Consider the following 25,761-nt stretch of genomic DNA (forward strand, 5'->3'; position numbering starts at 1 on the left):
CAGAACCTTGCCCACCCACTCCTGAAATCGGCCCATCACCTGTGGTTGAGTTACTGACGCCCTCAAATCGTGATTTAAAGATTTCAAGTTACAAAGAAGACACTGTTTCCTCTAGGTCAAACCTTTCACTCTGATTCCTTAGACTGAGGGCACGTAGGCTGTGACAAAGAACCACTGCTCACGTGAGGGAGTTCATTTCATTAGCAGAAGCTTTGTCCACACGCTTGATTTCAGTTCCAAAAAGCTTGGCCGAAAATCAGAGAAGAAAATACCCAGTGAAGCAATAATTGGAGGGAGATGAAATGAGCGATGTTCACTGGTAACTTCCCCTCATTATGAGAGCATCACTCGTCCTCAGAGCACATTCCCCTCTGTCCCACACACACCTGCGATGTCTCTCTGTGTCCTTCTGTAAATATTGCTGACATGGGGAATGTGGAATATTGAAACTGACATGGGAGAAAACATCAACCCTATTAAAAAAACACCCCAGAGTAAAAGTTTAAAGTGTCTAAGTGACTTAGGAGCCTGTGTCTCATTTTCAAAAGTGACTTAAGCATTAAGGACCCAGATCCTCAAATGGATTTAGGTGCTCTAACTCCCATTGATCTCAATCCAGAAAGGCAGTAAGAGGCTCCCTCATGCTATCCAGGTCTCGGACGTGGGCACGCAGTACCCACACACTTCCTTCCGGAGCAGAGGGGAGGGATGGATAGAGTCTTGGCTCCGTACACACCCACATGCAGGCCGGCACAGCTGAGTCAGTGCAGAGGGTGTCATAATATGCTTGTTTAGGCCAGGATTCCTCCCCCTCCATACCAAATTGGGGGAGAATCTCGCTTCCCTCTCTGAGTCACAATACCTCCGGGGGCCGCTTATGTGTTGGCTGCACCACAGATAGAGCCGCCAACCTCCAGAGCTAAAAGCATGAGCTGCTCCAGCTTGAGCTGAAAGAGCCAACCTCTGTAGCTGAGCCGGGTCAAGGCCCCACGAGCTCCGGGGACACGGCACAGATGGGGACACGGCCACACTGACCTATGGGTTATGGGTTTCCTCTGGAAAGAGGAAGCTCGTCCCGAGGCTCTGAGGCCTCCAACAATTCACATCCCAGGTCAGTCGCCATTTCGGTCATGTACAATTGTGGGCTCTTTGGGGCTGTTCTGCGTTTGTACAGCGCCTAGCACCAGGGGGCGTTTAGTTGCTGTAGTAGTAAATAATTTATGTGCGGGCTGCCACCTTGGCCAGCATACCAGAAATGGAACCAGGCAGCTTTAGCAGCCTCATAGCCTCTCTGCACTGGCACCGAGGGGGCCCCGCATCACCCGCTCACCAATCGGGGACACTACACACTGCCCCTTGCTAATCCCGCCCTGTGTAAATAACCCCTGCTGGATTTCTTGCATCATTCTACGGGCATAAGACATGGGGGATGGGGAGGAATGCAAACTGAGCATCGGAATGGGCCGCTACCTCCCGAAAGACTATTCTAACAGCTGTGCCGCAGATGGGGAGCCGAAAACACAACTCACAATTCAATATCCCTCTTCAGTGTTTGTTTTTTTTTTTTTTAATTTTCAGTAAATCTCCCAGCCGTCTCCCCTCCCCCCCCTCGGCCCACGGCTATATTATGGGTTTTTGTGAGGGTTAGAAAAATAAACAGAATGTAACCGTAACTGTCTTAATGTGCTAAATTACTGGAAAAGACAAAACAGATTAGCAGCATGGATTAGGCCTGGTGGAAAGTGGCCAAAACAACCCATCTCTGGCAGTTATTTAGTTTAGGATCGTTTTTGTTTGCCTGTCTCTCGGGATGGATGTCTGAATGTATCTAAACCAGTTAGATTTCTCGAACCAGCAAGGAGAGTTTGTACTGGGGGAGGGAGGGGGGGTAGATCTGTGGCTTTTTAAATATTTAAATTGCAAATTCTGTAGCAGGGCATTGCGGGTTTCATGGTTCAAAAGGCAGCAGCGTCGTTACGGCTTCTCACCCTTTGGAGCTGGAAAAACGCACCGCCCGGGTGAAAGTTCTCATGAGCAGGGAGAGAGAGAGAACACACAGCCTCGGGGCTTCACTCCACTGGGGTGAATTCTCTCCCCAGCGCGTACGTGCTAATGATAGTGACCGTACATCCTCTCTTGGGTCCCAGCATCCTCCCTGCACAGCTGTCTGCTTCGCACGGACGCTGAATCAGACCATGCCCAGCTAATCTGTCTGAAGTGGCCTGTGCTGCATCACAACTTTACTACCTTGGAATAAATCACAGCTCCGAACATTCCTGAGTCATTCTCCTTTCCCTGGGTTATAGCCAGAGCTGGGTGAAGCTCCAGCAGGGTTGATGTTTGGATCAGACAATCCCCCCGGACATTCAGATTCTTCTCCGTCCGAGCTATCCACAGCTCTGCAAAGCTGGGCTGGAGACCTTGTGAGCACAAGCTCTCTCTCATGACAAAGCCCTGGCTGGGATGATTTAGTTGGGGATTGGTCCTGCTTTGGGCAGGGGGTTGGACTAGATGACCTCCTGAGGTCCCTTCCAACCCTGATCTTCTATGATTCTATGAGATTTCTGGTGCTACCAGGCACACCAGCTGCCAGCCTTGTATTTCAGCCCATTTGCTTCCAGAACCAGGTGGAACCCAGGAGCACAGAGGCAGCTGAGCAACCGAAAAAAGCAGAAAGAATGAATCACGCCTAGTAATTGTCCTCACCAGCTTGAACGTGGGATTTCCAGTGCTGAAAGCAGGTCTCGCTCCAGCATGAGCTAAAGGAGTAACTCCTGGGGCCAGCAGCTTCAGTAGACTCCCAATCCCTGTGGATCAGCCACTTGCTGGGGACAACACACACACTAAAGAGTCAGTGACACAAAAAAAGATTTGGAGCTGTGGATGGGAAGCCACCGTCCGCTGAGCTCGATCAGCCTGTCCTAGTAACAACGACCGGCCATACCAACTCTCTGTTTGTAAGCAGAATACTCTACTGACCTGCAGGAGAAGGCGCTGCTTCAGACTTATGGCACAATAATAGTATTTGTTGTAGCCATCTCAGCCCATTAGTCCATCAAGTCTTGTAAAGAAAAACCCCACAATGCACCTGGCTAATTGTGTGGTGTTATACCTGGCAGATCAGATTGAACCAAAGAGCCCATCTCTTTGAGATGGTTGAAATCTGGGGCCAATACTCATGGCCAACTTCTCTCTTGGTATCAGGACCCAGTCTGCTATGCAGGAACATTGCACAGCAGTGCTTCATGCTCTTCTCCAATTCAAGGTCCTGCTCCTCACTTATAAAGCCCTGATGGGGCTTGGGCCAGGCTTGGCCCCTCTCTGTCTGCACCACAGAGTGGCAGTTGCGATCAGTCAGGACCCACGGCGTGCCCTCTAGAGTCAGGGGCAAGCGTTTTCAGGGATGGGCTTGCAGCTGGAGAACTTGGTCCTGCTAGTGAAGGCAGGGGGCTGGACTCGATGACCTTTCAAGGTCCCTTCCAGTTCTAGGAGATGGGATATCTCCATTTATTTATTTATTTATTTATAACTGGTTTCTGCCAGAGAACAGGCTGCACCTGGTGCCCTGGTCAAGCAGGTTGGTTTCCTAACTAACCCGCAGGGCTCCTGACTCCATCCACAGGCTAGTCTAATGATAAGGATTTAGATTGTGAGCTCCATGGAATGGGGACTGTGTCCCCCTTTCCGTTTGGGGCTATCACCATATCAATTCATAGCTTCCAAGGCCAGACGGGACCATGGTGATCATCTGACCTCCTGCGTAGCACAGGCCCCAGAACTGCCCTGAAATAATTCCTAGAGCAGATTTTATGAAAACATCCAGTCTGGATGTAACCACTGTCAGGGATGGAGACTCCATCACTACCCCTGGGGCATTGTTCCAGTGGTTAGTTACTCGCAGGGTGCCAGATCCTGAGCCAATGTAAATCAGCCTAGCTGACTTCATTGACCCCTGGTGGAGAATTGGGCCCACTTTAATAACTAATTAATAGCAGAGAAGAGGTGGGGCATCCACGCTGCCGTTGGAGGACACCCCTTGCATTGGATGGGAGCTTTGGGAACTAGAAATAATGGGATAAAATTGAGAAAATGACGATCTAGACTGTGTGAGCCTAACACTGCTCTCACAGAGGGTTTACACACTGGGTGGAGTGACTCCTGATTTATGCTGGGGGAAGTGAGTTCAGAATCAGGATCAATGGGATGAAAAACGTCCTGGCGGTGAGATGCGTGAGGCTGTGGAATTGTCTCCCGCAGGCAGGTGATGGAAACGGCACTGCTAGGGACATTGAAATCAGACTGATAGAGGCTGGCGAGTATGCTGCCTGCTCCCGTTGGGGTTCTGGCGTGAGGGGACGCTCACCTTTCCCTCGGCAGGGTGTCTGGTGCTCACCGATCAGGGGCAGCAGGGGAGACAGCGTGGATTCCTGTTTGCACTCAGTCGGAGGAACGTGTGACCAAACGCTCAGCTGGGAGCTGCGAGACTATTCAGGGAGTGGAAGCTGTGGGAGCCACACGGCGCTGTTTGTAATAGGGCACTTGCCATCATCTGGAACCTTTTTAGCGGCAGGTTTATTTCAAACAACGGTAAGGCCCAGATGCTGCTCCTTGCCCAGGCTGTGTTTGCTATTAGACCTACAGCTGCAATTACATAAGCACTAAATATATAAGAGGAGAGCTGAGCATGTGGTTACAGACCCACCAGCCCCTAATGTCGGGACATCTGGTCACCCGAGCCAAAGCCACACTGCAGTCTGTGGGTGTTTGCCTGAGTTGGGATGAGTGAAGATTGGGGAGGGGGAGGCTTGTTCCCCCAGATCTATGTGCAGAGAATCCCCTGCACTCACAGATCTCCCCATTTACTCTGGATTGGGGGGCTCTGCACACGGGGAGAGGTGGGGCACCTGGATCATGTCCCCACAGCACCCAGGCGGAATCTTGCCAAGCAGGCAGCACCGACCTGAGCAGCATACTTCCTGTGTGGTGCCACACCCCTTCCCAGAGGGCACAGGGCAGCTGCCAGCATGGGCACACTGATGGACAGAGGGGAGGTGTGGCAAAGTGCCCAGCCTGGAGATCTGGGTGGGCCATCCCCTTCCCTCTGGGAAAGTGGGGCCTCCCTACGCCTCATCATAAGGATTGGGAAGAGACCCTGTGCAAAGGGAAGCTCCCAGTGTTTTCCAGCCCTGAGCCCCTCCTGTGGGTCTCCCCTCGTGAAGCGGTGACATAGCCCCGAGGAAGTCCGGAGGGATTTGGCTCTCAGCGCCGATGCCACTGGTTCTTCCTGTTGTGGCGTCACTGTGGTGAGGCTAGTACACGGACTCCTGAGGTCCGTGAGCCAGGTGAGCCAGCCGCAGGGTCAGGAGGAGCTGTGCTAATCTAGTCTCCTTTGGAAGCTGCTTGTTGCTGATCGGATGTAACACAAGCACGGTCAAGCCCTGGGGTGCCTGGGAGATTTCTCCAGGCAGGAGATGACTCAGACTGTCAACTCTCTGGGCAGAGCCTGTCTCTTTGTTCTGTGTTTGTACGGCACCTACCACTGCTGGGTCTGGGTCCATGTCTGGGGCAGCTGGGTGTCACCACAATACAAATAACGAATCCTAATAATACTAAGGAAGTGAAATCAGCAAGAAGGTAACAGCCCCTGAAAGTAAGAAACTGAAAGAGAGTAAATTCTGGAAACTGAGTCAACAAAACACCCAGCCTGCGGCCCGACCGGCGATACACCGCCGAGAAGAGCTGTGAGGTAAACGCTGGCGGAGCCTTCGCTGCCAGGGAGCTAGTGGGTGCTGCTGCTCAAATGAGCCTCCCAGATGGTCTTTATTAAATGATTATTCCAAAGTTTCCGTCACGGGGCTAGAGACTTGAGCCAAGAATGTTCAATTTCAGCTTCTCCTCTCTGAAGTTACCCTCCCCCAGGACTGTCAGTTTACAACTGGCCCAGGTACCTCCTGGCACATGAGATTTAAAACTCATTTACTCGCCTGATAACCTTCCCAGGCTCTGTGATGGAGATTGCTGCAACCTTGCGTTCAGGAGTAGGAGCAGGACGTGGGGGATAGGCCTGGCTGACAGCTACACAGCACCACGGGAGAGAGCAACAGGAGGCACCGTAAAGGGAAAAGGGAACGGAAAGATGCATCGGAAGAGCCCAAAGAGGAAAAAGAGATGGACCAGAGATGGGGGAATCTGCCAACCAACCAATAACTTCAGGAGGAGGAATTGCAACTCAGAGTTGGGCCTAGTAGTCATGGCCACATGTCAAGGATGGCCACAAGGCAGTGGACAGCAAGCAGGGACCGGAGTAATGGCTAGAGCCGGGTTGATAGACGAGGGTCAGGGTCAGAGTTAGGCTGGGGTTGGAGGCTGGAGATCAGAAAGCCAGGTGAGGTCTGGAGCCGCCGCAGGCCAGAGATCAGTGCAATCACTCAGCCAACTTCCCGGGCCACCCTCCACGGTTATCAGAGGGACAAAGGATGCTGCTGTCGCTTGGCCTCTTTGGGCTGTACTTCCTGCTGTGCCTAATCTCCTTGGAGGGGGCTCTGTATGGCCTCCTGGTGGAAAGGTGGGAGCGACAGCCCTCCCACTCGCCTCCAACCTGGGCCTTAGTCCCATGGAGCCATATAACCAGGTGTCTTCGCTCGCACACGTGCAACATCATCCCTTGTGCGTGAGTGTTCGCACGGGGCTCGAGCGCTCCACCAGGACAAACCACAACAAACAGCTCAGGCAGGTTCAATGTCATTCACTGGTAATACACTGGTCAGGGAATGCTGCCGTTATCACTCCAGGAGTGCATTCACTTGTGTGTCATTTGCCCTGTTCTGCAGCTCACTGAACACTATCCAGCAAACAAATGATTTGATGCATGTCAGCAGCATCTTCCAAATAATCCTGTTTGATGTTTGTACAGCATCTCGCACAATGGGGGGGCCTGCTCTCTGTCTGCGGCTCCTAGGCCCTTCTGCAATTCAAATGAACAATCAGAACAATTCATTAATAATGTATTCAAATTCGATAAAATCTTCCGGCTTCATCCCACTCTATAAACAACCCATCACTGCTAAGATCCACTCAACAAGGGGGGCAGGGGGAAGGGTCCATTTGTGTTGACCGTTACACGTTGACTTCAGGGATGGTTTTACCCAAGCCCCCAAGATTTGGGTCCATCTGAGTAAAGGTGGTCTGACATTTCCAGCCCATGCCTGGTGTAACGAGACTCAGCTCTGTGCAGTCCGATACACACCATGCACCATCTGAAATCCACGGACACTCTACAGATGTGCTTGCAAATCACTTTATGCTCCAGTGACGCGACTCCCCGCCTGACAGTTCCCAGACCGCCTCCAGCTCTGCACTGGAACTGATGTCAATTGCGTTAGATTAGGGCTGAATTTGGCGCGCTACATTTTGGCTCCACCGGGCTAATTAGCACATTCCAGGAAGGGTGAACGGCAGGTGAATGGCCCCTCTTCTTTATTGCTTCCACTGCACAGCTCTCTAGTTGCACCAATGTCCATATTTGATCTGAGAAGACTCCTATGCTATCATTTTTATGATGCTCCTCTGGTCTGGTCTTTGCTGCATATCACGTCCCGCATTAGAGCCTTGGCACTCAGGGTGGCCACCCGTCTCAAGTCTCCCATAAACACCACATGCAGGCTGAGAACACCTTTCAGGTCTGTGGAATTGGGCCAGTCATCAGAAGGTTAAGAGGTGATTTGATCACAGTCTATAAGTACCTACAGGGGGAACAAATATTGCAATCAGCTCTTCAGTCTAGCAGAGGAAGGTCTAACACGATCCAATGGCTGGAAGTTGAAGCTAGACACATTCAGACTGGAAATACGGCATCAATTTTTAACAGTGAGGGTAATTAACTGTTGGGACAATTTGCCAAGGGACGCGGTCATGGTGGATTCTCCATCACGAACAACTTTTAAATCAAGCTTTTAAAAGCTCTGCTCTAGGGATTATTCTGGGGCAGTTCTCTGGTCTGTGTTCTTCAGTTCCTCACTTAATGAATTCCCCTCCATTGCAGGGGTCTCAGGCACTGGTGCACCTCAGTCCCTCCTGTTCTCTGTCTGTGACACACAAGAGTTTAGTCTTCTGACGGCTGTTATATTTTGGTCTAATTCTGGTTGTTGGCTTGGTGTGGTGGTGGTTGGGTGGTGTTGGTGTCCTGTGATATACAGGTGTCAGACTAGATGATTTGGTGGTCCCTTCTAGCCTTAAATTCTATGACTCTATGTTAGTTTCCATTTTTCTTGTGGTGTCCCCCTACCTCCATTCCACTCTCCCATATGGGGAATAGAATTCTCAAGACACCTGCCACCCAGAGAAGAGCAATTCCTTTCACGGACACTGAGTCTGAACTGTCCAGAAATGGTGTCATCCTAGCAGGCGCAATGCCTGGAAGGTTTGGCGTGATGAATTATAATCCACCCAATAAATGAGAGGACAGTAGGGCATAAATAAATATGAGAAATTAGGAACAGCTGTCACAAAGGGTTTGTTTTTTCAGAGGCTCATAAAAGTGTAAAATATATCAGGCAGAACTGCTTAACCACAAACACGAGGGTCACACGAGTAGACAGCAACCCCTGCGGGAATACAGCACTAATCAGAGCATTCATCTCAACAGAGCCAATGTCTGTTTCCAAAACAATGGCCTCCGATTGTTATGGCCCAGGCAGTCACACAGGCACAGCGGCCATGAAGGGCTCCTCCAAGAAGGAGTCTTCAAAAGCCAACTGGTCAGTGGAAGGTTTACTTGATGCCCCATGGAGTTTGCTGGTCTATCAGGAGAAGATGGGTGGCTTTTACATAACCCCAGACTGGTGACCTTTTACAAGGAAGAGCAAAATTGGCAGGCGTTGGCTGGCCCAGGGGCTGGGTAATGGTTTACAGAGCCTTTCACCTCTGAGTCGCCATCCCAGGAGAATAGTGACCAAACCCTGTTAACCATGACTGCTTACTGGCCTCTGTGAGATGAGTTAGTGGGTCTTAGTCCCAACCCTACTGCTCAAATGTCCTTGTCCTGAAAACCACAAGCACCTTTGCTGGCAGTGGAAGCAGAAAGGTAAAGGACCTAACAGGCTATTGAAACGGAACTCTGCTCTCACTCCAGTTCAGGAGTGTGGGGGCGCCATGTCCAGACAGATAGACTCTCTGGTGGATTCCTGCCCTCGCCCAGGGAGAGACACTAAAGGGGTGACTGTGGTTTGAGGATTCGTGTGCTTCTCTTGGAAGCTTGTAGCCAGTCAGACAGAAGTAAATACATAAAGGGATAAGTCTCCTGTGTTTACATTGACACCCCCACTCCCGCCCGGGAGCTGATTGGCTCATGATGGGAGAGAGTTTGGATTTTCTCTGTACTTTAAAAAATATAATCCATTTTAGGATGGGTTCATTGTTTTTACTTTTTAAAAACTTTCATCGGGGAATAAGCCTCCCTGGAAGTTGACTGGATGAGAGATGTCCCAGCCCATGTGGTACAACGTGCCTTCTAGACTCTCCAGAATGACCCAGAAACCCAGTAACTCAGAATACTTTGGAGCTAGTTCATGGCTAAATTCTCATTTAGTCTCCCCTGCCTACAGTACGTGCTGTGTTCGCTGATGGGAATCAAGAGACGCTCTTGCTAAGGCTGGAATTTTCAAAGGGGCTTAAGAGAAGGAAGCCCCAATTCCCTTGGGCTTCCAGTGGGAGTTGGGCACCATTTGAAAATTTCAGCCAAAATCTAAATTGTCATCCCGTGAGGCACGAAGGATGGATAGTGGGGTCTGGGAGTCAGGATTGTTGGGCTCTATTCCCAGATCTATCCCTCTATGGTACTTAAATGGCCCCATTACTTTATGATGGGACAAAACAGCTGTTGCTGATACACCATTAAGCGTGTGCTCTCCAAAGTCCCATAGCCACCCAGAGCCTATCCACTGAGCCTTTCACTGATTCATCAAGCATGCAGCCACACAATCTCTGCGTGATCAGGTGCTCCCTGAGCCCGGGGTCCCTGTTGGAGCAGAGAGGAAAGTCTTTCCCCTGACATTCAGGGAGAAGAATCTTTATCAGCGTCAGGGCAGCCCCCAACGGAAAGGAACGCAGGCTATCTGTTGAAACATGAAGGTGGTATAAATCATGGGAAAGAGAAATTCAGCAGCGTAGATAAAACCCTGAGAAGCATAAATCAACACCGAACAGAAAAGAGATAAAAACACTGAAATGGACATTAAAAATGCAATTCTCCTGCCAAGTCCCCCTGATGGATCCAATCTCTGGGGAGTTGGTTTGGAAAGTTGGCCTTGGTTTTGAAGGAATGCAGAGCCCTGTCCTCTCCTCCCCACATCAGAACATCTCAGACTCAGGTTAGACATTTAAGGAGATTTTTGGCCATTTTCCTCCCTTAGGAACTTTGCAGAAAGTTCCTTATGACCAGAGCACCTCAGTGTTATTCCAAATGCTATAATTAGGAGCAACTGATGCCCAGTGCAAGTTTGGAATGTGCCTCGCCCCAGACACAGCTCTTTGGTTCTTTTCTTCAGTAGTGGATACCCAAGCCCATCACATCCAGTCATCAGTGCTCACAGTAGGGGAAGAAAAGTGCTGATCTGCTACCATGGGCTGACTTTGAAAATCCATGATCCCTGGCTCACCAGCATTTCTTGGGTACTGGAGGCACCCCTAAAACATGTGAGCCTCTGGGGACTCTGGCAACAGTCCCACAGCCTCCTGAGTTGAAGCTAATAAGAGCCTGCTGGTCTGGTTGCCAGTATGAGTCAGCAGAACGGCTCTGCAGCTTCACACACAGGCCTAGCACCTAACACCACGAGCAGTTTAAATGAACTTGTCTTAACCACGGAGCCAAAGTAATGATGATTTCAGTCTCCTGTACCATGGTAAGCACAGCACAGCAGCTCGTTTTGTAATACTTAGGTACATAAAGGGCCACATATGCCAGAACACTCCAGTTAGTGTGCACTGGTCTTGCAATGCAAAGCCAATGTAAACCTAGCTGAACCGGCTAGTTAAGGTGGCTCACTCCTCCTTTGCATTGCTGGAGGGGCACAAAGCAGCCATAGCATGCCTGGGAAACAGGACCATATACTTTAAAGACTGCACCCCTTTGTGATAAAACTGCCTCTTGGTCCTTTTGTCGCACTGGATGTGATTTGCACTGTTGATGTAACTTCGATCCTTGGAGCAGGGACTGTGCTTTCCTCTGTGTACTATGCCGTGCTGAGCACACTGAGAGCCCCTGATAAATAATGTTAACAAAGACCTGCCATATTCCCTGGTTCCAGCCAGAAACAGGGTGAAGACAGCCTCCCTCATGGCATTTTGGCATGGTTCCTAGTGCAACCAGAAAGTGGACACAAGCAAACACATCAATGAACTATCTCCAGCGCGTCAGGTCAGGTTGGGGCAAAGGCTCTGGAGGACCTTTGGATCCAAGCGAGTTTATCCAATGACCGTGGGTGAACACAGCCCCGTCACACAGGTTTCCTGCCTGGCACTTGTTGATGGCCGTGTTTTGCAATGTGCCATGTTTCCATCACTATGCAGACTGCCCAGAGATGCAACCGAGCGATACAGTTACTCTGGAATTCCAGCCAGGACCCAGTAGACTCCACTAAAGAGTTGAGCAGTAGGAATGAAAGCTGAGGCCAGCCCCAGGTTCAGATTTCACAAAGCAGGGCTGCTGAGGCGAAAGCGTAAGGCTCTCCATCTGCTTGTGCATTGCGAAACCTGTCCCTGCAACAGCTGCGCCCAGCCGGGGAAGGCAAATGAAATAAGCTCCCAAAGCGTTCGATAAAAGAAAGGGGGATTTCAGGAAATCCACGTGCTCAGATCTCAGCCCAGCTGTGTTGTTTTTCATAAAGTTACACTTTAATGTTCTAAACCAACACGATCAAAAGAAAAGCATTAGGTGGAGCTGAGGAGGGAGTTGGGACAATCTAGCCCAGATGAGGAGCTCAGTGCAAGTCTGCCCTGCTTTGTTAGTGGTTTGATCAGACAGATTAAGGTGCTAAAGGCGACTGGGTAGGTGCCATCTCACTAAGGCGGGGGCCCCATGTTTCTAAAATCCATTGCAGGGGGGTTAGGTCAGGGAAGGAGACTGTGGCTGGTTGTCTCAGGAGGGGAACTTAAAGGCTCCTGTGACTCACTGACAAAGCCTTTAAACACTAGTTCGATGTGAAGCCACTGCTCAGAATTGTTACCAGTAGAGTTGGTCTCAAGTGGCAAAAGTTGGCTTGGTGTCTGGGAACACTTCCCCCCTTCCCACTGCCTTGGGACTTCTCCTCCACCTGGGATTTGGCAGAGGAGAAGCTCCGGAGGGCAGCAAAGCGGGGAAGAAGGGGGAGTCAAGACAATAATCGAAAATAGCCGGCAGTTCGTTCCCGTTTCCTTGGATGCTGAGATGGTAACCGAAGTCTCCATCTGAGCATCCAGGGAGAGCTGCATTTTTGTGCGCGCTAGAGATTGGCTTTTCAACCAGAAATTCTCTGACACACACTGGTGGAGGAATGGCGGGGAGTTAAAAAGTCAAAAAGACTAAAAACAGGGTCTGATGATGTTTTTAAAACCTCGTGATTGATGGGGCCAATCGCACGATTCTTTGGCTCTGACGTCTGATCTCTTCAAGGGGTCCAGTGCGTGAATTTTCTCTCTTGAGGCTGGTAATGCGGAGCAGCATTCAGGCTGCTCTGATTTATACTGGGGGACAAGAGCAGTGACCCCAGGATCAGAGGAGAGCAAATGTGACTACATACCCACCTTGCACTCTCCCTCCTGAGCTGCATGGAGGCAGAACCCCAGGATCTGGCCCAATCTAAGAGGCCAAAGACTTGGGTTCCAATCCTGCCTCTAGCTGAGATTCCTTCAAAGGCCTTGGGCAAGTCACTTCACTTTCCATCTTGCCCAGGAAGGTGCTTCATTCATGTTGGCGGGCTGCTCAGATCCTTGTGACTGTGCCCAAGCAACGCGAATAAAGAAATTCGGTCAGTTGCTCCCCCAGGTTAGCCCCAGATCATCGCTCTTCATTAATGAATCCCTCAACACAAAGCCACTCCCTGACTGACTCTAGCTGGCCCTCAGTGGACAGGGTGACTCCTGGAGCCATGGGGACTGAATGCTTGTCAAAGCAGGGTGTCCCTCATGGGTGGGTGGAGGCACGGTGGGAGCAGGTCAGCATGTGAGGAGCATGTGCTGCTCTGCCCAGTCCGTACCTGCTCTGTGGGTGAATGGCCTTTGCTCTCCAGCACTAAACTCACCTACACAACCTACGGGCACAATACGTCCCTCAGCTTCGCAAACGCCAGCACCGTATTAACGCGGCCAGTGTTTTCAAATGGAGGCTCTCACTTGAGACACCTGGTAGTTTTGGTACGAAAAGCCCCCCCAATACCTCCCGATCTTTGATGTGCATGTTCTCCCAGAACCACTGGGAGGGCGGGCAGTGCTATTATTCCTATTTTACCAACGCACCTAAGGCATGGAATGGCTGAGTGACTTGCCCCTGCTGGTGGTAGAGCAGGGACTTGAACTGCTGTTATCTCCTCAGCCCTCGCTAACCACTGGACTATCCTTCCTCAGCTTTCAGCAGCTCACGTTGGGCTCCCGAAACCATGGCCCTCACAGCTGAACGCCACTTTTGAAAACGTTGCCCTGCTCTTTTCTTTACCGTACCCCACCTGTCCATTGCCTTAGGACTCCTGTACAAAGCAGGGATGTTTCTCAGTGGTTTTGGCCTCTCCTTCACCTTGAGTCGTTATCAGAGAAGGGGTCATTCCTCAGGTCTGGAGACTTCCCCCTCCGTAGCATAGCATGATGTATTGCACTGGAGTGTGCCTTTAGATTGATAGTTCTGCCTGTTTTCTGTTTGAAGATTCTTAAATGAATTGACCAGAGAAGAAGTTAGTAAATATGATGCACCCTTGAGGACAGCAGTGGAAGCTTAGCAGAACAGCCAGCAGAGAGTAGGGGAGGGGGACCATCGAGGAAGGGAAGGAGGCTGGAGCCCTTGCAGTTTGGGACTCTACTAAATAGAAACACCAGCTGGATTGTGCTGCAGATTTGCTCACTCCAGCTAATGTCCAAAAATGTTGCTGTTCTTTCACCTCTTGTGCGAAGGGCAGCGCCGGGAAAGGAAAGGCAGAGGAAATCTGTCCGCTGCTCACATGCTGATAAAAGTTCCCTCGTAGGTGGGGCAGAGGGGTTTTGCTGGGTGATGTTTCACCCACATTCTTGAGGAGCTTTGGGGGCGAGTTTGGAAAGTGAGTTGAATAATGAAGATGGAGGGGGAGGGGGGCGAGCCATCTGGGGTGATGTGAAGATTCCTGCCCTGCTGAGATCAGAACCAGCTTAGGCCAAACCAAAGCAGAAGCAGATGGTGGAGAGCGTGGAAGCAAAGAACTTTCAAATATTTCAGTCATATGGGGTGAGACCAGGTACTGCCATTGGAGTGCTAACAAGCTACAATCCATCCGTCATGACCTCAGCTGGGGAGCAGAGCAGATGGAGCTCAAGGTACATACAGCATGTGCCACAGCATGGCTGGGTGGGGATAGAAAATTTCATGTTCGATACCTTGAAGGTGCTCAGATACATAGGCAGCGAGTTATACGGGCCCATGATGCCTGGGCTTCACCAATATTCAGGAACGTGGGCCCGACTCCACCAATGTTTGGGCTTATATTTTCAGAGCCATCCCATCCATAGGACAGACCGGGGCAACTGCCCCAGGCCCACGCTTTGGGGGGACCCCATGCTTCAGGGGGGGACAGGGTCCAGGGTGGCCTGGGGGTTAGCGGGGGGCCTGGCGCCGGCAGCAGTGAGTGACCCAGCTCCAGCCTACCCCGCTCCACTCTGCCCTGCCTCTTTCTGCCCCAGCTCCGCCCCACCCTGCCCCCTCGCCACCCCTTTCCCCAAGTCCCCGTCCCACCTCTTCACCCCCTGCTCCACCCTTTCCTCCATTCCACTCCTTCCCCCAAGCCCCTGCCCCACCTCTTTCCAGCTTCCGCCCCCTCCCCTGAGCAACTCCGGGAGCCTGCGGCACGGGCTAGGTCTGTGTCACTCGCTGCTGCTGGTGCCAGGCCCTCCCGCTAACTCCCCCAGGCCACCCTGGAGCCCGTGTCCCCTGAAGCACGGAGCCCCCCAAAACATGGGGCCCCTTAAAGTGCAGGGCCCGGGGCAGTTGCCCCAGTCCATCCGTGCATGGGATGGCTCTGCTTGGACCCATTCTGGGCACCACCATAAATTATACAAACCTGGCGCCCATGCTCAGATACTGTTCCTCTTTTCCTCTCACATCAGAATAGATCAGGAGTAACTCCTTTGAAATTGGAGTAAGTGAGAGAACAGTCAGGCCAGTGGATAGATAGATAGATAGATAGATAGCTAGATAGATAGATAGATAGATAGATAGATAGATAGATAGATGCTCTACTAGCCAACATTCACAGACAGGACTATATCCCTATTTTTTAAAAACATATTGGGCCAAGTCATTCGCTGGTATAAATCAGCTCTCCTGACTTCAATGGAACTTTGCTGATGGACACCCACTGAGGGTCTTGGTCCTGTTATTTCTTGGCAGAAATACTGTGAGTGAGATAAACGAGTGGATATTTTACACTGAGGCTTTAACACGGCAAAAATTCTCACACGCACCCGCTGCCCAACATGTCTCTGCTTTTCAGCTGTCTGGCTAATGAAAGAGCCTTCATCTGAACTATGCGTGTCCCATTGTTCACTGTCCTACTGGGACCATGTGCTGGAGAAGGGAGAATGCTTGGCCCTGTTTGTGAAGTTGTTCGCTGCTAGCAGACAAATGAAGGGGGGGTGGGAGGGGGTTGCATGATTCCGGTTCTGCAAGACAACAGATGTTGTGCAGCTCTATGCCAATTGTTATTTTATCAAACATTCTGCGCAGCAGATGTGAACTGCGCAGCACGAGACCCTTCACAGCAGCCTGGGAATGGACACAACAGACCATGGGGTGATGGGAAAATAGGGCCAGATCCTTATCTAAATTACGCCAGTGTCACTCTAGTGCAGGGGCGGACAAACTTTTTGGCCCGAGGGCCACATCTGGGAATAGGAATTGTATGACAGGCCATGAATGCTCACAAAATTGGGGTTGGAGTGCGGGAGGGGGTGAGGGCTCTGGTTGGGGGTGTGGGCTCTGGGGTGGGACCAGAAATTAGGAGTTTCAGTGTGCGGAAGGAGACTCCAGACTGGGGCGCGGGAGAAGTGTGGGGAAGGTTTGGGGGCTCCGGCTGGGGGTGCGGGCCCTGGGGTGGGGCTGGGGATAAGGAGTTTGGGGAGCAGGAGGGTGCTCTGGGCTGAGATCGAGGAGTTCAGAGGGCAGGAGGGGGATCAGGGCTGGGGCAAGGGGTTGGGACACGGGGAGGGGCTCAAGGATGCATGCTCCAGGCAGCGTTTACCTCAAACGTCTCCCAGAAGCAGCAGCATGTCCCCTCTCTGGCTCCTACATGGAGGCATGGCCAGATGGCTGTGAATGCTGCCCCATCCGCAGGCACCACCCCTGCAGCTCCCATTGGCTGAGGTTCCTGGCCAATGGGAACTGCGGGGGTGGTGCTTGGGGCGGGTGCAGCAAGCAGAGCAGAGCCCCCTGGTTTCCCCTACATGTAGGAACCGGAGGGGGGGCCATGCTGCTGCTTCCAGGAAGTGCCTGGAGTGGCCCATGACCCTGCTCTCTGGCTGGAGTGCCAGGGGGCAAGCCCGAGACTCCATTCCCCAGTGGGAGCTTGAGGGCCAGATTAAAATGGCTGGTGGGCTGGATCCAGCCCGCGGGCCATAGTTTGCCCACCCCTGCTCTAGTGAAACTTCCCTGAACTCAATGAACCTGATTTTCCTTTCACACTCATTTTATACTGCTGTAACTCCATTGGCAAGATCCTGGCCTGATCCTTCCCCCACTTAGACCAACTCCATTGGGTTCTGTTCTTGCAGGGGAGCAAATCAGAAAGCAATGGAATTTCATCAGGGTGAAACTGATGTAAGTAACTGGAGAATCAGCCTCACAGTTTCACGCGGACACAATTCCACTGACTTCAGATGAGTTTCTCCTGACTCACATCTCTGGGAGAGGACCATTTGGCCTGACAATGGGCCAGATCCTCGGCTTGTTTAAATCAGTAAAGCTCCCCAATACAGCAATACTGATGACACCAGCTAAAGACTTGGCCCATGAATATTGGGGTACCCCATTTTTCATAGGTTGGTGGTAGTTCCTCTATGCAGAACCCTGAGGTCAAGCAGACATTCGAAGATGTTACATCTGCTGTCTTGTGGTGTATTACAATCCATTTTTCCATAACCTCACTATTAGCACATCTTATGCAGTAACCTTGTGAACCGATGGGCATAGGGTTATTCCTAGGTCTTTCACTCAGATCATAGAATATCAGGGTTGGAAGGGACCTCAGGAGGTCATCTAGTCCAACCCCCTGCTCAGGGTAGGGCAGGGCCAATCCCCAGATGGATTTTTGCCCCATTGTAGCTGGGAAAGCTGGCTTCAAGGCTGACTTACCAGATGCCAGAATCTGGCCCTATGGGCCTGTGCAAATCAAGTATGAACTGCTACCAGATCAGACCTCTCCTCTCACTCTCTCACACTAGCAATAGTGTTTCACACCCTCTGTACAGGAGGCAATGACAACCCGTATTGCAAGGCAGAGATTTCCCCTGATTCCACTTACAGTTCGGGCTGAAGTGTTCCGTTTCCCCTTTGTTCCCTCCATTATGCTATGGCCATGGCTGTATCCTTTAATCTTTCCCCATCCACCTACTCCTTCTGGGACATCTCACTACTATTCACAGCCTTGTACATGACGTCTCTGTGGGTGGCCTCCAATCTACAGCCCAGCTTTCCTTGACTCACTCTCTGTTTTGTGTCTGGACTCTGCTCAGACACAAAACACAAAACAGAGTGGGGAGGGTTGGCTCAGTGGTTTGAGCATTGGCCTGCTAAATCCAGCTCCATCCTTGTGAGCTCCATCCTTGAGGGGGCCATTTAGGGATCTGGGGCAAAAATCTATCTGGGGACTGGTCCTGCTTTGAGCAGGGGGTTGGACTAGATGACCTCCTGAGGTCTCTTCCAATCCTGATATTCTATGAGATCCTGGTTGCATCCTAAGTTTCTGCTGAAGAATGAAGTCCGTGACACTCTCTTCTCAGACCTTAACTTTGTTTCCAAGGCCAGCCATCATTGAGACATTCCTGAAACTGGGAAAGGAAGAGAAACAAAGGGCATGAGTTGGGCTGGTCTAAAGGGGAGCAGTTTTGCCCAACGATGCTGAATGTGAGTGACAACATGGCACCAAACAACTATGGAATCATAATAACAGTCAGAAGTTTAGTGAGTCTCCACTTGGCCTGTGTGCTAATGCCCCATCACTGCCAATGGGAACTCAGCTGGTGAATGCGTGGAGCCGGAAATTATCATGCCAGCCCCTGTACCGCAGTTAAATATGGCTCTCCCCTCTCCACCAAGTGAGTTTGACACAAGCTCTGTACAACGGCGGAGATCTGCAGCAGCTCTATCCCTGTTCCCTGGCATCAGCTATCCCTGGAGGTGGCTCAGCGGAAAGTTAATGCAGGGCGTGGCTTTATCAACTCGATGATCTGCTCATCCTTTCTGGCCTTAAACTCGGTGACTCTAGTACTCTAATTCCCACCAGACTGGATGTGCATCCACCCACCATCAGCTCCACCATCAGCCCATCCCCTCTTCTCACCCATTCCCTCCATCTGCTTCAGTGCCCCGGGGATGGGGGTGTCTTCCAGGGGAGTAGCAGAGGGAAAGGAAGAGCCATGCATGCAGGGTTCCTTTGGCATGCAGTTCTAAAGGGTGTGATCCGACTTCAGCTCTTCCCTCCTCCATCTCCCCTGTCAAAGTCAGCTCTCACCACCTCCAGAACATTGGCAAGACTCACTCTTCCCTTGACCTGCCTCAACTGAACTGTTATCCAAGAGTTAACTGCTTCCATCTGGACTATTGTAATCTGCTTTTCCCCAGTTCCCACTCTACATTTCAGGAGGCCAGGCTACTTCTTCACACCAGGAAATGGGACCGTATCACCCCATTCTGAATCACCAAATCCAGATCAGAACCAACCGCCCGTTTTCCAAACCTCCATAAACAATTCACCCCAGCTCCAAGCTATCCACTTGCACTCCATTCTAGTCTCTTGCTTCTTCCAGGCTTGGCCTCCTGTCTGAATTTCCCTTACCCCTTTATCTGCAGTTATCCTGGCCCTGCAAGCCAGTTCCTCTCTCACTTTAAAATCTCCCTTTTCTCATTAGCCTCTGCCTGCTATTGACTCCCTGTGAAGCACTGGGCTCTGTGCGAAGGATGCAAAATAAAAACAAACCATATGTATTTCATTGTGTTGAATAAACATTATACAGTTGCTAAGCAATGAAGCTGATGGCAAACTGCATGGCTCAGGAGAGCAACTTTGGTAAATGAGGCCTTTCAGAGGTAACCAGATTGAATCCAACTAAAGTCATTGCCAGCTGATGGCCATGCAGTGGCTTGTGAGTTTGGTGGGCTCGGACCACTTCCCACAAGACAGGTGTCCATGTTACCATACTCACCACAATTGGCACTGATTAGTACGATCAGTGCCAAATTCAGCAAAGCAGGCTTCTCAGTCACTTTCAGTGCTTTTGAAAATTTTACCCAACCTCAGATTATTATAACTGACTTTCCGTCAGCCCACACCAGGTCCATGCTGAGCCACGTTGACGGAGCAGCGCGGGGGAAGTTTGCACTGTTAGTACCCATGTTATCTCTATTGGGTAGATACAAGACTCCGGTGCTATCGGTCTGGAGTTTTCCTCAGCAAGACGCTGCCCACAAACATACCAAACTGATTTGATTCTCCAGCATTCCAGGAGCACACGTGCAGTTTGAAAGCGCTTTGTCAGCCTGTTGAAATCCATATTTCTGTTTTCCCAACGGGCCCCGTACACTGAAATCCACAGTTCTGTTTTCCTAGCAGTCCCTATACGTTCCGATGGAACATCTGTGCGATGATTGCTCAGGCTAAGCGGGGAAAAAAGCTGTTTGACCCCAGTGGATAGGAATAATAATTTCTGATTAAGAAATGACTTATCCAGAATAACTCCTACCCACCCTGCTCAAGAATGTTTCTGCAGATATTAACACAGACCTTGAGGCATTTGAAACAAACTGGGCTGCTATGCCAAAAGTGAGCTCAGACTCTGCATTTTGGAGTTTTTACCTATTTCAAATGGTTTTCAAGGGTAATAACCAGCTGGGCCTCTCTCTCTCTTTCCTGGCTGGGGATGAAAGGTACCAATGTGTGCCCACAAGAGAGGCAACTCTTTGGGACCGATTTGTTCTTTAGTGCTAGAGGGATTCCACAGTCAGTCAGTGTCACTTAACGGTGTCAGTTTGGAGCCAGTGCAGAGGCCGAAGCCGGTGGTAAGGGGCCACAGCACTTTGAGCCCCACCGTTGACGGCACCACAACCAGCACCGTTTGAATGCCAGGCCTCCTGAAAAGGAGCCACTCAGCGCTCTCCCAGGGTTGGAGAGCCTGAACGTGGAATTGGCTGCTGCTAATTCTCACTTTCAACAGTCGGTTACTATGCACCGGCCTGGGCTCACAACCAAGGTAAGCACAAACTCCCGAAGTGTTGCTTACAGAACCATAGATCATTAAAGAAGGTGAAAACTTTTCTCTTTGCAGATTCCATGAAGCTGAGACTTTGTGTGCCGTTCGGAGAGGGCCGGGCTGTTTTCCCTCTTTTCAATTATAAATACCAAACCATCCCCTATGGAAGGAAGAACCATTCTTCACCCACCTATTGTGGACAGACAGACCTGGATGGATTTAAAGGGGGGAGGTGGTGACTGCCGCCCCTCCCCCTACAAACACACACGATCCAGCTGGATAGTTTTGTTTTATTTGGGAAATTCTGAACCCGTCAAATGAGTTCCTGGAGCAGCTGGAAATCCTGGGCAGAGCTCAGGTCTCAGGAAGGGGCACAGCTGACTTGTATTTTGGTGGGGGTGGGAGGCTTGAAATTCAGCCAGCAGGGCTGGGGAACCTGATGTCACCGGAACGTGAGGAGGCAAACCAGACACAGGGTGATTGAAACGTAAAAAGGCCATTCACAGTTGGATGCCATGTTCCAGCCAGGTGGGTCCCAGGATATTAAAGAAACAAGGTGGTTGAGGCGACATCTTTTACCGTGGACCAACTTCTGTTGGTGAGAGAGAGAGCTACACAGAACTCTTCTTCAGGGCTGGGAAAGGTACTTAGACCATGTCTGCATGGGCACTTTCGTTGTTAAAACTTTTGTCGCTCAGGGGTGTGAAAAAAACACTCTCCCAGTGACAAAGCTACGGCCCCTCATAGGGGGTGGTTTTATTTTGTCATCAGGACAGCTCTCTCCCAGTGAAAAAGAGTGGCTACACTGCGCGGCGGCAGTGTCACAGCCACGCCGGTGTATGGTGCTCCGTGTAGACATAGCCTAAGGCCTTGTCTACACTGGCAAGTTTCTGCGCAGTAAAGCAGCTTTCTGTGGTGTAACGCCCGAGGTGCGAGCCACTTGGTGCGCAGAAACTGCGCAGTTGCAGCGCTGTAAAAAAACCACCCCAATGAGAGGCATACAGCTTTCTGCGCCTGTGGTGTCAGTGTAGACACCCTGGTCAATTACAGCGCTGTGATTGGCCTCCAGGAGGTGTCCCACAATGCCTGTTCTCGCCTCTCTGGTCATCGGTTTGAACTCTACTGCCCTGCCCTCAGATGACCAACTGTCATTCCCACCCCTTAAATTCCTTGGGAATTTTGAAAGTCCCCTTCCTGTTTGCTCAGTGACATGTGAAGCGGTCTCAGCGCATCTTTCCAGGTGACCATACCTGCTCCACGCACCAGGCAATCCCCCACTTGGAGCAATGCCAAGCTGCTGGACTTCATCAGCATTTGGGGGAGAGAAGGCTGTCCAGTCCCAGCTGCGCTCCAGCCGTAAGAATGATGATGCCTATGGACGAATTTCACGATGCATGACAGAAAGGGGCCATGACTGGGACACACTGCATTGCAGGATCAAAGTGAAGGAGCTGCGGAATGCCTACCACAAGGCATGGAAGACAAACTGCCATTCTGGTGCTGCGCCCATGAGCTGCCGGTTCTACAAAGAGCTGGACACGATACTCAGTGACGACCCCACCTCCACTGCAAAAACCACTGTGGATACTTCGGTGGCTCGTGCGCCAGTCGAGAGTGGACCGAGCCAGGAGGAGGAAACCTTGGACGAGGATGTGGAAGGACCTAGAGGCAGAGGACGACTTGGAGGTCAGAGATGCATGCAGCCAAGAGCTCTTCTGTACCCTGGAGGAGGCTAGCCAATCACAGCTGTCAGAGCTTGGTGAAGCACAAACAGGAGACCCCTGGTAAGTGGCTTTGATTTTGGGAATCGCTGAAGCGAGTTGTTGGAGGCAGGAGGGTTGCAGAAAGCAGGCTTGTGTCTGTGTGATGCGCGTAACCATCACATGCCTAGTCTGAGCGGCGGAACAGGGTATTGATTGACTCCCTCACTTCACGGGAATCTGCCTCAGAGATCTCCAGGAAACTCTCATGGAGATACTGGGCAATCCGCTGTCGCAGGCTCTTTGGTAGAGCTGCCTTGTTTCTTGCCCCATTAAAGGTAACTTTCCCACGCCACTCTGCTGTCACTGGGGAGGGGGGACTGTTGCTGCACACAGGCAAGCTGCATAAGGGCCAGGGCAGAAGCCGCAGTCTTGGAGAAGACCCTCCCTTCATTCCCTGCTCACCCTCAGCAGCGAGAGATTGTCCATAATGAACACAGACTGTGGAAAATGTGGGGACAGGAATGATTATAAGCCCCCCCCCCCCCCATGCAGTGCTGGCTTTCCCCAAGAGCCACATGCCCGGTGTACAGTACGGTCCTGGAACACTGATTTCCCTTGCCCTTGTGGTTACTCACCATTTTGGGGGTCTTGTGGGTCATGTATGCTTGCCTGGGGTCAGCCAGATAGTGATAGGTATGTGAATAGTGGCTGTGCTTTAAATCAGTGGTCTGTGTGTTGCAAACAATACTGCTTCTGTAAAATGTTGCATTTTGGCTTCACAGATATGACCCTGGGAGCCCAGCCTCCCTCTTTGTTATCACCGGCTGAACGTCTACGCAGAATTAGAAAGCAGCCACGAAGAACTAAAGAGGACTTCCTGCGTGATGTCATGATGCGCTCCGTGGCCGAAAAACAAGAATTGAATTGAGTCCTCAGTTGTGGCAGGATGAAGCCCTTAAGTAGCTTTTCTGCTCCCTTTACATCTCTTCCTTCTATCCCCTCGGCCTCTTACTCCTTCTCTCCCTTCCCTCGCTCTTTCACTCAGTTCCCTTCACTAGGCCTGCGTGAGGAGTGGATAATGTTTGGCAGGCCTAGCAAGCACTGTTCAATCAAAGGCCAGTATTTAATGGGATCTGAAAGACTTGCTCCTCCCAGCTGGTGACCCTCCTTTAACTTGGCATTGACATTAATAAGAGCACAGGCGAACTCAGATCTGCAATACTGAAAACACAAAGGAGGCCTGAATAAGAAACATATGAAAAAATGAAGGCCACATTATTTGGAAATCTGTAAAATATTGGAAAGGTGGTTTTTTGTGTGAGTGTGAACAGCGCATTCTGGCAAGCACCAGGGGACTGAGATGGGGCTTTGCAGTACTGTGAAATACTTTCCAGATATCCACATGGCCAGGCTTCAGAGCAGCTAGCCAGCCGGAGAAAGGGACTTGGAAATTAAAGGTGTTTCAAGACATAAATGTCCTGGGCATTTCTCTGGAAATAGCTCTCTGAGTTTGCTAATAAAACAACGGGCACTCAGAACGCTGGCTCTTATCCAGCTGCCTACAAGAGGTGGGGGAATTGCGTGCAGGGTAATTGTAGTGTGGCAACAGGTGCTGGATTGACAATCCCGAGCATGGAAATCCTGGGTGTACTCCTCAGAGCAGGTACCTGTATGGCACTGAAGGTAGCACCAACAGCTTCCCCCTCCCCAGCTCCCACCATCCTGACTCTAACCTCATAGGTAAGGCGCAGAAGGGAGAGACAAGGTCAGGCGCTAGGGCCCATTCAAGGAAGTTAATCAGTGCCGATTGTTGTGGCCGATTGTGATGGCAGTTGTGATGGTGGTTGTGCTGTGAACACCTATCCATTAGGAACTGCTTGCTCTCACCCTTGCTCCAGTCTTGCTCCCGCCCTGCCTCACTCCAGCTAACCTGGTTCGGACTCTTGGCTCCAATTCCCAACCTCCAACATCAGCTCTGGCCTTTGGTTCTGATTCTGCCCCTAGGCTCTGACTCCTGACTCCGCTTGTGACCCTTGGCTCTAGCACCTGGCACCTGGCCTCTGACTCCAGCTTGACCCCGGGCTCCAATTCCTGGCTCCCAACTCCTGCTCTAACTGCTAGGCATAACTTCTGCTTTAACCACTAGGCACAACCGCCCACATCCCAGTCTCTGACAGCATCATGTGAGTTCAGTCTGCTCTGCTGGAAGGGAAAGAACAAGTTAAAAATTACTTAGACAAATTAGATGTCTTTACGTCACTGGGGCCTGATGAAATACATCCTAGAATACTCAGGTAGCTGCCTGAGGAGATATCTGAGCCATTAGCAATTATCTTTGAAAATTCAAGTAGGGGCATTGCCAGCAGATCGAGGGATGTGATCATTCCCCTCTATTCGACATTGGTGAGGCCACATCTGGAGTACTGTGTCCAGTTTTGGGCCCCACACTACAAGAAGGATGTGGAAAAATTGGAAAGAGTCCAGCGGAGGGCAACAATGAGGAGAGGCTGAGGGAACTGGGCTTGTTTAGTCTGCAGAAGAGAAGAATGAGGGGGGATTTGATAACTGCTTTCAACTACCTGAAAGGGGGTTCCAAACAGGATGGATCTAGACTGTTCTCAATGGTACCAGATGACAGAACAAGGAATAATGGTCTCAAGTTGCAGTGGGGGAGGTCTAGGTTGGATATTAGGAAAAACTATTTCACTAGGAGGGTGGTGAAGCACTGGAATGGGTTAAGCACTGGAAAAGGTGGTGGAATCTCCTTCCTTAATGGTTTTTAAGGTCAGGCTTGACAAAGCCCTGGCTGGGATGATTTCGTTGAGGATTGGTCCTGCTTTGAGCAGGGGGTTGGATTAGATGACCTCCTGAGGTCCCTTCCAACCCTGATATTCTATGATTCTATGATAGAAGAGATTCCAGAGGACTGGAAAAGGGCAAATATAGTGCCCATCTATAAAAAAGGGAAAAAGGACAACCCGGGGAATTACAGACCAGTCAGCTTAACTTCAGTATCTGGAAAGATAATGGAGCAATCAAGCAAGCAATTTGCAGACACCTAGAAGATAATAAGGTGATATGTAACAGTCAACATGGATTTGTCAAAAACAAATCATGTCAAACCAACCTAGCAACCTTTTTTGACAGGATAACAAGTCTTGTGGATAGGAGGAAAGCGGTAGCTGTGGTGTATCTTGACTTTAGTAAGGCTTTTGATACTGTACCGCGTGACCTCCTCATAAAGAAACTAGGGAAATATAGCGTAGATGGAGCTACTATAAGGTGGGTGCATATCTGGTTGGAAAACCATTCCCAGAGAGTAGTTATCAGTGATTCACCGTCAAGTTGGAACGGCATATCAAGTGTGGTCCTGCAAGATTTAGATAAT

General features: G+C 50.7%; 1 long non-coding RNA gene across 1 annotated transcript; it reads left to right on the forward strand.

Moving 5' to 3' along the window:
* Nucleotides 1-1,004: 1,004 nt before the first annotated feature.
* On the forward strand, nt 1,005-25,761 carry LOC128849142 (uncharacterized). Its single transcript, XR_008447176.1, has 3 exons — nt 1,005-1,111; nt 20,746-22,454; nt 23,156-25,761. It is a non-coding gene; the product is annotated as an uncharacterized LOC128849142 (long non-coding RNA).

This window comes from Malaclemys terrapin, chromosome 15 (assembly GCF_027887155.1).
Source record: "Malaclemys terrapin pileata isolate rMalTer1 chromosome 15, rMalTer1.hap1, whole genome shotgun sequence".
In the NCBI taxonomy this organism is placed as follows: domain Eukaryota; kingdom Metazoa; phylum Chordata; order Testudines; family Emydidae; genus Malaclemys; species Malaclemys terrapin.